The sequence below is a fragment of the Sminthopsis crassicaudata genome, chromosome 2 (assembly GCF_048593235.1).
Source record: "Sminthopsis crassicaudata isolate SCR6 chromosome 2, ASM4859323v1, whole genome shotgun sequence".
Taxonomy (NCBI): domain Eukaryota; kingdom Metazoa; phylum Chordata; class Mammalia; order Dasyuromorphia; family Dasyuridae; genus Sminthopsis; species Sminthopsis crassicaudata.
This window is the reverse complement of record NC_133618.1, coordinates 391,108,081-391,126,427: the sequence shown is the minus strand read 5'-3', so window position 1 is coordinate 391,126,427 and position 18,347 is coordinate 391,108,081.

Sequence of the window (18,347 nt, the reverse complement as noted above, 5' to 3'; positions counted from 1 at the left end):
TCTTTCTTTCTTTCTTTCTTTCTTTCCTTCTTTCTTTCCTTCCTTCTTTCTTTCTTTCTTTCTTTCTTTCTTTCTTTCTTTCTTTCTTTCTTTCTTTCTTTCTTTCTTTCTTTCTTTCTTTCTTTTTTTCTTTCTTTCTTTCTTTCTTTCTTTCTTTCTTTCTTTCTTTCTTTCTTTCTTTCTTTCTTTCTTTCTTTCTTTCTTTCTTTTTTTTTAATAATTCTTATATTTTCTTAATGCTGTAAAAGCTATTTTTAGTTTCTGGACAGTACAAAAGCAAAAAGTAAGTGGACTATAATTTACTGACTCCGGGGCAAGATTATTGAAATGAGGATATTTTCTGGGTTGTTTGGTAAAGGAATAAGAGCTAGGGAGTCAGGAAATAACTACAGTTGCCATAGGAATTAGACATCTAGGAACTAGGCCTGGGTCTATTTTTCTTTTTCTTTTTCTGAGGCTGGGGTTAAGTGACTTACCCAGGGTCACACAGCTAGGAAGTGTTAAGTGTCTGAGACCAGATTTGAACTCGGGTCCTCCTGAATTCAGGGGCTGGTGCTCTATCCACTGTGCTACCTAGCTGCCCCTAGGCCTGGGTCTATTAATGCTCTGGTATTATATAGCATAATCTAGCATAGAAGTATCCAGGAATCTGAAATATTAGTCACTGCCTCACAACTGACATGTTAACAATTATGTAAATTACAAAATCTACACCAAAAATATAAAATTAAAAAGCTAAAATAAACATGATAGTTGTTCCAACAGTCAGTATGGAGCTGGTGAGATTTATTGAGTAGAAGAGATGACAGTTGTACCTGTGTCTTAGAAAAATTACTTTGGCATCTGTGAAGTGGTTGGATTGGAACATGGAGAGACTTTTAGGCAGAGAGACCAATGAGGAGGTTACTATAACAGTCTGGGAGGTAATGATGTGTGCCCTAGAATGATGGCTATATGAATAGAGAGAAAGGACTAGATGTTGTGAAGGTAAGAATGACAAGATTTTAGTAAATCATCTGGAATATACTATTTGTCTACTGTGTGCCGGACATAATGCTAAGCACTGGGGATCCAAAGAAAGTCAAAAAACAGTTCCCCCTCTCAACAGGCAAACGGCCTCAGAGAGAAAGTGCTAAGATTAAAAAGCCCTGGGAAAGATTTCCTGAGGAAAGTGGGCTTTTAGTTGAGGTTTGAGGGAAGCCAGGAAAGCTAGAAGATGAATAGAAGAACAGAGAGTTTCAAGCACAGGGATAGGTCATTTTAAATGCTCAGGACATGGAGATGGAGTGTTTTATTAAAGAAAGGGTAAGAAAGCCAATGTTTCTCCATCACAGTGAAAGGTTAGGTATAAGAAGGTGGAAGTAGATGTACTTCCTATTTACTTACAAGTAGGAAGAGGCCAGATTATAGAAGTTGAACTGAAAATTTGGCAGCTGATCATTATTGGAATAATGCTTGTATCGCAAATACAGTGCCAGGCTCATAGTAGACACCTAATAAGTGTTTATACTGACTCTTGGCTTAGTGAGGATATGGGATAAGGGAAAGTGAGAAGTTAAGGATAAAACCAAGTCTGTGAACCTGGGTGATGTCTCCAACAGAAATAGGGAAGTTCAGAAGAGGAGCAGGTTTGTAAGGAAAGTATAAGTCCTGCTTTGGATATCTTAGTTGGAGATACCTCCAGGATGTCAACTTTGAAATTCCAGTTGACTCTAATGGGAGACTATGACTTGGAAGAAATATTATAGATTATATAGTTCTGTTAGTCATTTGCATAGAGTTAATCAACCCCAGGGGAGCTTTTTATTCTTTTCTTTTTTTCAGTAACAAAATTTTTTCTCTTACCTATCCCCTTCCCTATCCAATGAGAAAGCAAGAAAAAAAAATCTATTATAGATATGTATAGTCGTGCAAAACAAATTCCTACATTAGCCATGTCCAAAAGAAAAAAAATGTTTCAACCTATAATCTGACAGAAGTCTCCTATCTGGAGAAGGACAGCATGTTTCACCATGTGTCATTTAGAATTGCGATTGGTCAGTATTAGGAAAACTATCAGCATAATTGACTACATCAATAACCAAACTAAGGAAATCACATGATTATCTCAATAGATGCAGAAAAAGTATTCCTATTAAAATTAGAGAGCACAGAAATAGTTTTCCTTAAAATGATAAGTAGCATCTATCCAAAACCATCAGCAAGCATATGTAATGAGGATAAATTAGAAACTTACCCAATAAGATCAGAGGTGAAACAAGGTTGCCTACTATCACCATTACTTTTCAATATGGTATTAGAAATGTTAATTTTAACAATAAAAAAAGATAAATAAATTCAAGAAATTGGAGTAAGTAATGAGGAAACAAAATTATCACTATTTGCAGATGATATAGTGTTAAACTTAGAGAATCCTAGAGAATCAACTAAAAAACTGGTAGAAACAATTAACAACTTTAGCAAAGTTGCAAGATACAAAATAAATCCACAAAAGTCATTAGCATTTCCATATGTTACCAATAAAGTCTAACAGCAAGAAAGAGAAATTACATTAAAAAAAATTGTAGACATTATAAAATAACAATTATAAAACTCTTTTCACACAAAGTTAGACCTAAAAAATTGGAATATATCAAGTACTCATGTACCAGACTGAACTAATATAATAAAAAAGGCAATTCTACCTAAATTAATCTACCTGTTTAGTGCCATATTAAGTGGAATATGTTTGGTTCACAAGATACAATAGTCAGTTACTGGGAAAATTGGAAAATATTATGGCAGAAACTAGACATTAATCAACACTAACTATCTATACCAAAATAAGGTAAAAATAGGTTTATTATTCAAACATAAAGGGTTATACTATAAGCAAATTAGGAGAACAAGAGATAGTTTCCTCACAGATCTGTGGAGAAGGAAGGAATTTATGGCCAAAGAATCACTAGAGAACATTATGAAATACAAAATGGATAATTTTGATTATGTTAAATTTAAAAGGTTTTGTACAAACAAAGCCAATGCAGCCAAGATTAGAAGGGAAGCAAAAAACTAGGGGAAAATTTTTATATTCAAGGGTTTTGATAAAGGCCTCAATATATAGAAAATTGACTCAAATGTATAACAATACAAGCCATTTTCCAAACGATAGTCAAAGAATATGAAGACAATTTTCAGATGAAGAAATTAAAGCCATTTTTAGTCATATGAAAAATGCTCTAAATCACTATTGATTAGAGAAATGCAAATTAAGACAAATCTTCACTGAACAGAATTGACATAACCGTATAGCTATCTTCAAGGAAGTAATTGTCTTACATGTGGAAGACTTTTTTCTTCAGACCTCTCAGATTAACTAATATGACAGAAAAAAAAATGATAAATGCTGGAGGGATGTGCTGAGACACTAATACATTGTTGGTGGAGTTGTGAATTAATCCAACCATTCTAGATGAACATAATGGAATATTACTGTTCTATAAGAAACGATCAGCAGGATGATTTCAGAAAAGGCCTGGATAGACTTACATGTACTGATGAGTGAAGTGAGATGAATCAAGAGAACATTGTACACAGTAACAGCAAGATTATGTGATGATTGATTCTGATGAACATGACTCTTCAACAATGAGATGATTCAGGCCAATTCTAATAGACTTGTGATGGAGAGAGCCATCTGCACCCAGAGAAAAGACTATGAGAACTGAATGTGGATCACAGCAGAATAGTTTCATTTTTTTGTTCCTATTTGCTTGCATTTCACTTTCTTTCTCAATTTTTTCCTTTTTGATCTGATTTTTCTTGTGCAGCAGTGATATTTGTGGAAATATGTATATGTTTAACATAGATTACTTGTCATCTAGGGAAGGGGATGGGGAAAAGTTACAAGAAACTCAAATGTTAAGAAAAAAAATTATCTTGAATTAGAGTTATTCAAAAGTAGAATAGGCTACTTTAGGAGGTAGTGGTTCCTGTTCTTTAAGTGAAGGCTTCATAGTTCCTTATTGAGGAAGTTGCAGAGACCAAATACTGGTTGGGTTAGGTTATCTAAGGCCTCTCCTAATTTGATATTCTTTAAAGTAAATTGGATTTCCCCCTTTTCTTGCTCTCCTCCCCACACTTTCCCTTCAGATCTCTCAGTATCTCTAGAACCAATTACAAATGACATTGGTATTTCAAACTTTTCATCACAAGGTTCCAACCTAACATTCTAGGCTTTTTATATATTACTCTCCACTGAGCATAGTATTATCCAGAAAAATGGTCTTTCTTGTCCTTCCTCATATGCATCAATTTAGCTCTCATCTATGTACCTTTGTGTAGTTTGAATCTTTGCCGTGTACTGCCTCCAACCTTGCACCCCTCAGAATCCTAGTTTTCTTTAAAACTCAGTTCAGATATCACTTCCTAAAAAAAGCCTATGCTCTATCCTCCTCCCCAGGCATTGGTGAATGCCTCTTCCCTCACCCCACTGAGTATTATATATATCCTCCATAGAATGTGAACTCATTTGACAGCAGGCAGTATTTCATTTTTATCTTTTGTCTAGCCTAGCATATAATTGGCTTGTAGACAATTGCCTAACTGATTAATCTGTGATTCCCCTGGTGTAGTTACCTTTCAGTAAGAAAACTACATCTACCAAGGGAGTTCAGCAATTGTCCTGCAATTCAAATGAATAAAGGAATAAATGATAAAGCATGTTTTAAATGTTTACTTTGTGTTAGACAGTGGAGAAAAAAATAGACACACAAATTAATATAAGCTTTTAAGGAGCTTATACTCTAAAGCTTTCCCCTTTCAAATAATTTTCCATTTATTCTGTATATAAAAATAATTTAAACAATAAAAATACATTTACATATAATAAATAAAAATAAATATAATAATATTAATAAAATAAAATAAGTGCAATGCATGATGTTTTATAAAAATAAAATTGTATTTATGTGTAAATATAAAATGAAATAATAACTATAATATAAACATTCTTTACAATTATCATCTCATTTGATCCTTATAATAATGCTGGGAGGTAGATGCTATTATTATTCTCATTTTACAGATGAGGAAACTGAGGCAAACTTGTCTGGGTTCACACAGTTAGTAAGTGGCTGAACTCAAGTTCTTTTATCTCCAAACCTAGTACTCGACCTAGGTAGCTCACTAAGCTGCCTAATATTATATCTACTGAGTTATTTATGTTGTCTTCCTTATGCTGTTGTGGATTGTAGGTTTGCTTTTTCATTTTTTTCTCTCTCCAGTGCTTAGTCAGTCAACTAGAATTTATTAAGTACCTTCTATGTGCTAGGTGGGCAGTTAGGTAGCACAAAGTCCTAGGCCTGGAGTCAGGAAGACCTGAATTCAAATTGGCTTCTGACACTTATTGATCCTGAGCAAGTCACTTAATTCGGTTTACCTCAGTTTTCTCATCTGTAAAATGAACTGAAAAGATAATGGCAAACTATTCCAATATTTTTGCCAAGAAAAGCCTAAATGGGGTCACAAAGAATTAAAGAATACCAAAACAATTGAGCACTACAAAGGTCAAGGATTGTGCTAAGCACTGAAAAGCAGAAGAAGTGTCACTTCTCAAGAATCTCACAGCCTAATGGAGGAGTCAACATACACACTATATTCAAATAAAATATAAACAAAGCTGATTGCAAGTAGTTTCAGAGTAAAATTAAGTAGTATTGTAGGAAAGACTTGCATAAGGTTAAGACTTAAGCTGGGACTGGAGGCAACCACAATAAGCAATTATAATAAAGACTTGACTTGACATATTCTGATGGAGGAAAATGTCAGGGGAAGAGACATATGAAAGCATGATTTGGAAATCTATCTCTAGAGAAGGTAAGACATAAGCTCAACCATCAGAGCTAGTGGTTGTAGTATAGGAAGATTAGGTGAATTAGATTTCAGAATTCTCTTCCTGCTTTAGCATTCTGTTTTGTCTAAGGTCCTTTCTAGCTCCAAAATTAGATTAATCCTATGGCAGCCCTGTGCTAAATATAATCAAGTGCCAAAATCTGTTCTGTGAATAAAAATATGATTAGCAGGTCAGTGTTGTTTAGGTAATGATTCCCCTGGAAAAATATTCTCCAATTGAAAGGAAAATTTTAATCATGAAAAAATATCACTTAGAAGTTTCTATTAACTTTCTTTCTCACAAGAAGTCCTTAAATTTAATTTGGGGAATCAGGAAGATACATCTTTGTCTTTTTCCTTCATCCCCAAACCAACACAGAGTACTGGCTATTCATTCTCCAGAAAGACTTTTGCTAGGAGGGTTTAGCTATTTTTCTCTAAGACTTTGTTCATCTCTAGTATCTCAACAGTGAGCTAATATGAGATATTACCCCTACAGCTGTGCATACCCTTTCATGGCCTGTGAATGAAAGAATGAGCAGGGGAAGGGAAGAAGGCCTTCGGGGTGGTCTAATGTGTTCTGTTTATATGAACACCCCGTTCTATGACCATTGTCTGAACTTATCCCAGGGATGGTTTCAATTTTCCACTCAAAAATGTACCACACTTGCTCTGGGGGATTGTGCATTATTAAAAAATAAAGGGGTGGGGGCCAGGGAGAGAAAATAGAGGGGAAAAGAAAGAGCCTTTTTTGGAGCTTGAAATTTCAGTGAAAACAGTCTTCTTGTGGTATTCTAGTAAACATCTTCCTTGAGATCAGGTGTTGGAAGAGGCTGGCACCAGAGGCTAGTAAGGATAAAGGTGGTTCTAGAAAAAATAAACTGCGAGATGAGAAAACTCCAATAGCTATATCTATCTGGCCAAAGGAAAAGGAGGAATAAGTAGGTTTTAAAATTGCTTTGAAAGCTTGTTCAACTGTTCTTTGACCTCCTGAAGGAATAACCTAGATTACAAACCTGTAATATATGCTTGTAATCTAGCATAATGATTCTAATGTCTCAAGGTTACCTACCTTTTAGAGAGATTGCCCCTAATTTAGCTATCAATGTCTGTCTCTGTTTCTTAAGAAGCAAAATTCCAAATCACTTTGCCAGTCTTTTAGCTGGTGGATGAAAAAACCTATATCATTCAATGATGGAGGCAGAAGGGATCTATTATCTCAAAAACCCCAAACAAACAAATAAACCCAAACAAACAAAAAAACAATCTATTCTAATCCAGCCTTGTAAGCAGGACTGTCTGGTACAGATGGTACACCTACATGATTAATAAGTGCTTGTGATTTATGAGTGAATGAAATTTCTAAATCAAGTACTTTAAAAAAATTAAGCTGTTGGCCTGAGATGTTCTCCCAACTTTTGCAGGAAATTTATTATCACATATATTTGAGTTTTGAGGAAATCTGGCAAAACCAGAACCTTTTAGTAGGAAGACATGAGTCAAAAGTCCATGCCTTAGCAAGTCACACATCTCTTTTCCATGTCCCAAGGCAATTCTCTAGCTCATATCTTAGATGTATCAGTGGATAGACTCTCTCCCAGGACTACCCTGGCACTGAGGAAATTAAAAACCTGCATTTGAAAAAAAAAAAAGAAAGAAAGAAAGAAAGAAAGAAAAGAAAAAAAAAATAATCTTATTGCTGGTTTCTTAATCCAGGAATTAAGGCATATAAAAGGGATTGGAAAAAAATGAATTAAGAGCAGAGAACCCCAAGGTGGTTCAAGGTCATAGAAAGAAGGCAGAAAAACAAGGTCTCAACTCATAGCTACTGACTGGAATTACAGGACTGCCTTACCTAGCCACTCTTGAGATGGAGAGAATTGGGCATTTGACTCCTACTGTTGTCTAGGTTTGGGATTGACTCAATGGCTCTCAGAATGCCAGCTGGTGACATTACAGATACTTCACATCCTTGAGCCATGACATAGTCACTTCCCTATCAGGTTCTTAGATCCTGATGCCCTTTGGAGCTAGGCTAGGACATGAACTCCCATGTCTGTGTGTATCTGAAAGCCAAACCACTCTTTCAGGAGAGAGAGCTGCCACAGACTCTAGCCTTTTGACCCATATCCTATATGTTTCCTATTAACCATATGTGATCTCTAGACTTGGGGCAATCATTTAATTGAGAAGTATTTATTAAATGCCTATAGTATCCCAATTGTTATTCCAAATTTTGGGGATACAAAGCTATGACCTCCACTTTTTTTCTTTTTAGATGTAGAATTAAATGTCAAGATCTAAGATTCTGAAGCCTGAGATCATGTTCCATGAGATCAGTTCATATGAGTGCAGGAGACAACATCTAGAACTCTAAGGAATTATGTGGGGCTCAGTTAATCAAAATAAAAGAATGAATTCCCAGTTGTGTATAGCATTATTACCCTCTTTTGAATGTGGGTATAATAAAACTAATAGAACTTTCAAACTTCTATTCATTTTACAAGCATTTTAAAGTACCCCACTAAGTACTGGGGATAAAGAGACAAAAATCAATCTATCCTTGCCCTCATAAGAAGTTAGAGCCTTCATTGCTTTGTGTTCTATTTTTTAAGTCACTTTCTGTAACTCCCACTTTCTTGATGCTTTCATACTTCTTTTCTTGTCTGTGTTCTTTCTTGTACTAAATCAATCAATCAATAAGCATTCATATACATATACAAAGAATGAAAAATTGCTGTTCCTTTGAAGCTTATATTTCAGCTGGGGAGACAAGTGCCTGTATATATATAGCACATTCTGTAAAACTACTCTCCCGATTCTCACTTACATTGGTAAATAGGGTCAAGGGAGGAGGCTACTAGGTCCCTTCAAGGAGTTTGGAAAAAGTCTGCAGGATGGGAAATTGTTTTTCTAATGCTACAGTTTATGAGCCCCTATCAGTGTGCTTCACCTCATGATTATCAATTTATATTGATTAGTAAATCAGACTTTATGAGCCAGTAGAGAGAACTAGTTGGGTATAGTTGATAGAACTTTGGACCTAAAGTCAGGAAGACTTGAGTTCGAATCCATCCTCAGACACTTATCTAACCATAGATAAATCACTTAATCTCTATTTGCCACAATTTTCTTAGCTGTAAAATGGGAAGTTAAGCACCCAATTCATAGAGTTGTGCTTAGCGCAATGCCTGCCATGTTTAAATGCTTATTCCCTTATTCTCTTTTAGAAAAGTATTTTACTCCATCAGCATAATTGGATATGAAACATTCTCCCCAGAAGTCTGTGGCTTATTTTTTTCAGAAATATGTAAATCCTGGGGGAAAATGAATTTGGAAGGGACATGTGGCAAAGGGCTGACATGAAGTTCATGAAAATCCTTTTCTTACAGTCCTCAAGATGTTTTCTTTTTCATATTAATGTATTCCTTTCAGACCTAGACAAATCTAACCAAAGACAGATGAGAAATAAATCAAAGGCTAGAATAGAACTTTAGAATAGTTAGAGATGTTAAATCTTTGGCAATAATTGAATGCAAATAGGAAGGAATTCATAGCTATATTTCTCAGGTATAAAAAGCACAACTACAAAAATCAACTATAAATTGAAGCATAAAGACCTCATTGAAAATATAGGGTCATACAAGAAAAAATGAAAATTTTAATTTTATAAAATTAATTTTTTTCAGAATAAGTCTAACGTAGTACAAATTAGAAGGTAAAACTGGTTTCTAGGGAAAAAAATTCATAGCAAGTTTCTTAGAAAATGGACTCATTTGGGGAGCAGCTAGATTGCACAGTGGATAGAGCATCAGCCTTGAAGTCAGGAGGACCTGAGTTCATATGTGACCTCAGACACTTAACACTTCCTAGCTGTGTTTCCCTGGGCAAGTCACTAAACTCCAATGGCCTCAGCCAAAAGAAAAGAAAGAAAGAAAGAAAAGAAAGAAAGAAGGAAAGAAAGAAAGAAAGAAAGAAAAAAAGAAAGAAGACTCATTTCTAAGATACACAAGAAATTGATTCAAATTTGTAAGACCCATTCCCCAATAGAAAAATCAGTTTTCAAAGGAAGAAATTTAAGTTATCAATAATCATGTGAAAAAGTGCTCTAAATAAATTTAAAAATAGAAATTGAAGCAATTTTGAGGCTCTATTTCACAGCCATCAGACTGGCAAAGTTAGGGTGGAGTTATGAATTGGTCCAGCCATTCTGGGAAGCAATTTGAAACTGTGCCCAATATGTAATTAAAATGCATGCCTTCTGACTTAGCTATTCAACTATTAGGCCATAAACCAAAGAAAGTCAGTCAGGGGTGTTGGAGACAATTGGGACAATTGGGAATAATTTGAAGACAACTAAGTGAATTGCCCAGGATTGCACAGCTAATTAAGTATCCAAGATCAAATTTGAACTCAAGTCCATCTGACTTCAGGGCTCCATCCACTAAGTCATGTCGCTCATATATTTTCAGACATGGCTAATATGGGAGTTTGTTTTGCCAGGTTATGTTTCTCCAAGTAGGAATTGAAGATTTGTTTTGGGGGTTGGTTGATTGTTAATTTTCTCTATACGGGTAATAGTAGGAGAAAAAGATTAACTTTTGAAAATTATTACTTGAAAAATAAAATAATAAAATATTAAAATAACATAAAAAATGTTCCCCTGATGTGTGGTGTATCTTTGATTGGGCTCTTTGTTAAAGTCTTGGATCTGCAACCCTTCATTATATCCTGTCTATTTTTGACTTTTTCATGCAGGTGCTGCCATCAATCAATGCTACTAGAATGCCACTGAAAAAATTGTTATTCTCTATTCCTCCAAAGTTTACCACTCTCCCTCTTTGGTTAAGGAAGAGAAGGAGATCTAGGATAAGCTTGAAATACTTGCCTTCTCTCAAATGATTACTTTTCTGCAGCTGTTTTCTCTCTTTTTCTTCTTTCAGACAACTGAATAATTTAGACTTTTCAAACAGCTTCTGGTTGTCTACAAACTCCACAGAGTAGGTCTCTTAACCAATTATAAGAGTGTCCTGTCAATGTTACTCCAGCTCATCTAATAGCTCTCAAAGACTTTTCATATTTAGTCTAAAGTCTTTGATGGACTAAGATATGTTCGCACCTGGCTAAACTATAAAGGCTAAACCTTTTATCACTTATTTTAAGTGTTTGGAGTAATTGATTATTTCATTCAATAATCTCTACCTTTACACAAGTATTTAGAGAAAAAAATAAATAGAAAAAACATCCAATATATTTAGATTATAGTAATAGTGGGGGAAAGGCCTCACAGGAATTCTAAGAGATGGTTTTGAGGAAGGAATGCATTCCTGGAATCTTGCCAGAGGATAGTGTTTTATCGGAAGGTAGCAACTAAAATTGTGTGAAGTTTTCACAGCCTGTTCACTGCTGCGAAGAGGCTTGGGGGTGTGTGCATTAGAAACAGAAAGTAGTTTAGAGATAAAGTAATGGATTTGGAATCTGGGGAGACATGGGTTCAAATCCTACCTCTGATGTCTGCTATGTGGCCACAGGAAAGTCCCTTCATTGGTCTAAATCTCAGTTACCTATATTTATAGTGCCTACATTATAGTGTTATTGTAACACATAAATGAGAATATTATGTAATAAGTTTTAAAACTGCTTATATAAATGTCAACAACTATTATTTTTACTATCTCAGTGTTAATTTTATGAATTTATTTATATATTAATATTATTGATTACTTTTATTATTTATCATTATATTGCATTATAATATTTTATTATTTATTAATTTTACATATTATATGATAAAATTTATTATTTCTTCATAGGGTCTTCTTGTTTTTTTAAGGTGATTGATTAGCAAATTCCACAAATTCATTGCACTAATATGTTAATAGGAAAAGATTAAAGAAGCTGGGAGAGAGAGACTCTTTACATTCCTAGGTTACATGCATACACTTTAACAAGGGTCTTTTGAAACAACAAATAATTATTGTTTGGTCTTTCTACTAGATTTTATAAATTTATAAATTAAAAACACAGATGAAATCATAAAGAATTTAACATATTCTTTATGATTTCATCTGTGTGGATGTTCCCTCCGCTGACATAGATCACATTAAATTCAAATTAGATTTAATTCTTCAAATTAAATTCAATAAACATTTATTAAGCTCCTTCTTTGTGCCAGACACTGTGCCAGGTGCCGGAGATATGAAGACAAAAATAACATAATCCATGCCCTCAAGGAAGTATTGCCAAGACTTTATTGTTTGTGCACAACCAATAGAGCTTTTACAACTCAGGGTCAGCTCCCTACCATGATGAAGTACTGGAATAGGGTATTAGAGGAAGATAAATTAAATTAAATCATTTAACAAGCTAGAAAACAGCACTAATGTCTTTAGTATAATACTTCTCTGTTACCAAGTGGAAATTACATTTATATATCTACATTATCTATATCTATTTCTGTACAAAAATGTAACCTGGCTTCTGACAAAAAGTCTTAGAATCTTTGGTATTTTTTACATACTACATATGGAGGGAGACATGACTACTGATTGTTGGAGAGAATGCTATATTTACATCTATGTAAAGTATGAATCAAGTTGGTCCTAGAGACTTTGGGGTAAAGATACATGGAGTACAGAAAGTATTCCATGAAAGTCAAGCAGAAAAACTTGGAAAGAAAGCAGTCCCATCTTGTTTTTTAAACTTTCATGTGAATAGCTCATTCTTTGGTATATTATAATCTGTATAGCTTTTTCAATTTTGGTTTACTCTTTAGTTTAGATTCATGTGCTCTTTACCATTAATAGTGTTCTTTTGTGTAAGCAGCTTTTGGTAGGAAGAAGTTAAGCCACCAAATAAAAGCTAAAGGCTATTTTCCCCCTAAAGAGAGGTCAGGGAAGTAGATTTCCTCCATGAATAAACTCTGGCCTCTCGGCCAGATACATTTGAGGGTGATAAATAGAAATGATGCTACTCTGCTAACCTGACTTGTGGCCTGGAGAAAAGAATATTCCTGGGACCTGTCTACTTCTCCCCCAGTTAGCTTGACCTTTGATTCTTGTTGAATCAGGCTCAGATGATATCTATCCAAACCTTCTAATAGTTCTATCATTTAAACACCCTAGATGGATATACATATCTTTACACAGATATTATGTATATATAAATGCATGTGTGTATATTATATATGTGTGTGTAATATTTGGGCTAGCTTTCTGGAGGTCCTTTGGATAGGCGTTGGTCTCAGCAGGATAATCACTACAAGAATGGACAAGAATACAGTCCAAAGTCTTTATTATCTCTTACACAGTCTGAGTTTGTCGTAGTCTGACGCAGTCTCCTCCAGCAGTCTGGCAGTCTGACAGTCTGACAGTCTCAACCAATTTCAGTCTGAGTCTGACTTTGTCCCCATTTTAAATACCTTGTTACAATTACATCATTACAACATGCTGATTATGTGTGAACTAGAAAACCATTACATTACCATGCTAAGTACTAAGAATATAGTGAACTAGAGAACCATCATCTCATCAATTCCACTGAGTTAACTAACCTTGTTTCAAGTACACTTCTCCAAAGTTCCACCTTCTACATATATGTGTGTGTATATATATTATATATGTATATAAAAGTATATATACACACATATATATACATATATACAGAGAAACAGAAAGAAAGACAAAGAAAGACAGAGACTCAGGGATATCTGAATTCAAAACCAGCCTCAAAAACTTACTAGATGTATGGACAACTCACTCAACCTCCATTTGTCTTAATCCACCTGGAGAAAGAAATGGCAAAGCCCTTCACTATCTTAGCCAAGAAAATACCACAGACAATATTGTTTTGCTTTGGTCAAGTTGGACATAACCAAATGAAAGAAAAACTCTCTCTCTCTAGGTATATGTATATACATATATGTATGCATACCTGTGTGTATACATCTGTATATTAGTGTAGGGAAGAATTCCTGGTTTAAAATAATTCTCTTTACTAATAAAAATTAACAACTGTTGAATGAATGAATGAATAACAAGTATTTAAGACTATGTGCTAAGTTCTATCCTAAGACAAATACAAATGAAAAAGAAGACAGTCCCTGCTAAGAGTTCCCATTGTATTTGGGGAGGACACCACACATAAGTGAATTCAGCTAATAGGTAATATAAAGACTGAGGTTCTTGGATACTAGGGTATCTATCTTACAGATAGCCTACTACCACTGAAAAGAGGAGAGTAGGGCTAAGTAAGGGTCAGGATGGAAAGAGGATTCTGAGTTCCCCCTGGCAAGACTGGGGAAAGAAGGGATATCCATGTGGTTATGGAAGTTATTTTTGGCTGGGGTCCCCCAAATACCTCTGAGTGAACTTTGAGGCATTGGCAGGGAGAGGAAGAAACAACTATTTTGCAATTTGTAGTCTTTTTAAAAAGCTTTTTATTTTCAAAACATATGCATAGTTTTCAACATTCATCCTTGAAAAACTTTGTGCTCCCAATTTTTTTCTCCCTCCCTTCTCACCCCCTCCCCTAGATGGCCAGTAATTCAATTTGTTAAACATGTGTAATTATTCTATACATATTTCCACATTTATCATGCTACACATGAAAAATCAGATCACTAGCTGTGTGACCCTGGGCAAGTCACTTAACCCCAGCAGGGGAGGGGGGGCAGGAGGATAAGATCAAAAAAGAAAAAAATGAGAAAGAAAACAAAATGCAAGCAAACACAAGTTATACTTTTAGAGAGTTGTTTGGGGGTACTAAAAAGTTAAATTGACTTGCCAAGGTCACAGAGTCTGCAAGTTTCAAAAGCTGGATTTGAATCCATCTTCTTGGCTCTAAGGGAGGGTTCTTATATATGTTAACTGTCTGGATAAAGTTAGTCAAATATCTCTGGCATCAGTCAGAACTAAATACATACAAACATCTGCATATAAAATATTCAATTATTTTAAAAATTATCATTTTAAATATTATAAAAATGGCTCTTCTCCCTTAAAAGGTTGCCAACCTCTGTCAATATAGGGAAGAATTGATTTTCAGTCAGTGCAATCATTCAAGATAATCTATTACCAGTATGGATATTCATGAATATCCATTTCCACCAACAATGCAGATTAAACCTGTTCCATAACTGCTTATCCTGTGAGATTTTTGTCCATATTGCCCCCATCAATTTGCTCCAGAATTTCCATCAATTATGCTGGGGACTTCCCTATATTTCTTCTAGAGTTCACAGTGAAGCCTGTGGGTGAGCCACTTATTATCCTTCTCTCTCTCCCCTCTTTACTAACCTGGTCTGATTAAGAAAAAGATAAAGATAGAGGAATTAGGAGGATCACAGACCAAATTGAAATGGACTTTAGACTCCATCTAGTACATCTTCCTTATGTTATACATAAGGAAACTGAGACCTAAAGAGAAAGATGAAGGATTTGACCATCCTCTTAAATCATGATCTCAAAGCAATGTTTCTAGGTGCCTCCAAATCCCCCATTTATTCATTGAGTGTCTGTTGTACACATCACACTGTAATTATGTGTTACAATGAAATAAAAGAAATAAGAAGAATGTGTTCTTTGCAAGTGCTTATAGGTTCCTTGTGGGAAGAGAATCAAAGCAAATTTCTGCATTTTTTAACCCTTAAGAGAACATTTTTGCACATAGGTCTTAGCTCTACATCTATTCATAAGTTTATTTCTATGTTTATAATGCCTCCTAGAAGATGAATGGGGAAAATAGATCAATAAAGAAATGAGAACGAGAGGAAATAAATTGTATGCATATATGGATGACCACATAAATGCATTTCCTATCCTTCCCAATGCTTCAATTAAACTCTTGGGAGGCATAAATTCTTATTATTTAAAAGATTATAAAGACCAATAACAAAAGATAATTATGATGAATAAATTTGGTTTTTTTAAAAAAGATGAGAAATGCTCCTCTTCTTTTTGTTGCAGAGGTGGAGGGGCTATAGATGTGAAACATTGTATATTACTATCAAAACTCAAACGATGAGTTGATTAGTTTTGCTTAATCAATTTTGTATATATGTCTTTTTTCAATTCTCTGTTATACAGACTGGTTTTAAGTAGAAGAGGGGGAAGAAATATATTTGGAAATGAAAGTGATATAAATACCAAAGATATCTTTAATTTTTAGAAGGATGAAAAAAAAAAGAAATATTTGTAACATTTAAAATGTGAATACTGTAGAGTGGTATCAGATAGAAGTGAACTAATTTAAAAGAGCCCAAACTCAGATCCTTTTCATGCTTCCTTTTCCAATGATGCATGTTATGAGCCTCCTTGTACAGAGAACATTCTCCCAACCCCTGTTTCCCTTCAAGGTACTTCAGTGGAACATAAACCCTATTCCGGTGAATGATCCCCTGTTCTCATGAACAATCGCCAAGCTGTCCACATAATTTGCACAAATATGTCACTGAAAATTAGGTCCTTGACCCTGCCTCCACAGCTATTTAACTACAAATGCCAAAAGAGCATCATTCATGATGGTGTTATCAAAGTGGGCATTATTGCTCAGACCAGGCCCTTGAGAGACTCTGGGTCTGGTTCTGCCTCTTCCCTGCTGCATCTCAGCAACCGTTTGTGCCTCTGGCACTCTTTCCTACTCAAAAGTCCACAGTTCAAAATAGAAAAAAGAAAATAACTATGGGCATCCTTTGTCTCTTTGGCCTCAGTTTCCCCTTGTAAAAAATGAGAGGATTGGGTAATGATTACTAAGATCCTTTCTAGATCTAAGATCTTATTAATAAGCTTTATTATCATACCCTGATATCATAGCTCAATTCACTTTCTAGGAACACTTTCCATATAGGATTTTATCAATTCACTAAATGATTCTGGGAGGAAAAGGAAATGTGGGGATTTTCTCCACTTAATGAAATGAGGAAAGAGATATTTACTAGCAAAGACACCACATTCAAATCAGTCTCTCTGATCTTGTTTCATCTTCTATAGAGTGGGGATAATGGCAGCTGTGCTATCAACTTCAGAGTTATTTTAAGAAAAACGCTTTGTAAACATCTCTGGGTGTTCCTGACCTGACAGGTGAAATTTCTGTTTTATCTTACTGGAAATGACGTCTCCATTCCACTTTCTGTAGTCTCCTTGCCAAACCCCTATGGGTATCTTCTCATTCCCCTTTCTAGCACCTCATTATATGTTATCTTTCCTATTAGAATATAAGCTCTTTGAAGACAGGGACTGTCTCCATGATTTGTATTTGTATACCCAGTGCTTAGCATAGCATCTAGCACATAGTAAGTGCCTAAATGTTTTATTTATCTACCTACCTATCTTGTTCCATCCTATGATCTGTCTCTTTGTCTCTCCTCCTTTCTCTCTGTTCATTATCTCTTTTTGTCTCAGTCTCTGTTTCTTTCTCTTTCTTTTTGTCTCTGTCTCTTTCTCTCTCCATCTCTTTGTGTTTATCCATCTCTCTCTGTTTCTTTCCCAATGTCTCTCTTCTTTCTTTTTCTCATGGGCTTTTTCTATCTCTGTCTCTCTTTCTGTGTGTATCTTTGTCTCTTCCTCTCTTTCTATCTCCACCTCTCTCTTTCTCTGTCTTCATCTCTCTCTGTTTCTTTATAAAGTAAAAATAGAATGAGAAAAAGAAAGGACTTAGCTAGTTCCTAGCTAGCACTTAGACTAGCTCACAAGTGTTTAATAAAGACTTGTTGAATTGAAATACTAAGTATAGAGGATCACAGGACAGCAATGGTACAGTGGATAAAGAGATGGCCTCAGATTCAGGGACACCTTGGGTTAGTTCCATCTCTGAAACTCACTGACTTCCTAACCTTAGGCATGTCACAGCTTCTCAGCAGTTCCAGGCATCTCTCTCAATGTCAAAGAAAGACTTTTCTCATCAGTTCTCTGTGTTAGTGAAATCTCAGGTTCACTCCTATCCTCTAGTCCTAGAAATGTGATCGTCATTATTAATTATTATGAAAAGGTTAGATATCACATAGCTTATCCTTAGTTAAATGAACTATAGAGCATGAAAATAATATGATTATTAATTTATAGATAGGAAAGACATTTAAATTCCTTTACTCTGGTCCCTCATTTTAAGTTGAGGAAACAGATCTGGAGAGATTAAGTAATTTGCCCAAATTACCCACATAATTTCATACCTGTGGATCTCCCTCCTCTGCAAATGAGTGGGAGGATGTGTTTTCTCATATTTTTTTCTTTGCTACCATGCTTGTTCTTTCTGATTTTGAAACTTTTGCATTCTGTTATCTTGTGTTTGTTTTTTCTATATACATTGTTGTAAGTTACTGGGAACCAAGTACACTTCAGGGTTATTAAAGGCCCTGAATAAAATTTTGAGGTGAATTTTGAAACACTACTAAACTGTTCTCAGAAAATGACCAATTATAAGCAAATTCCAAACTTTTTTTATAATCAGAGTAGCCAGGTAATATTGTCCCATTACTCTAG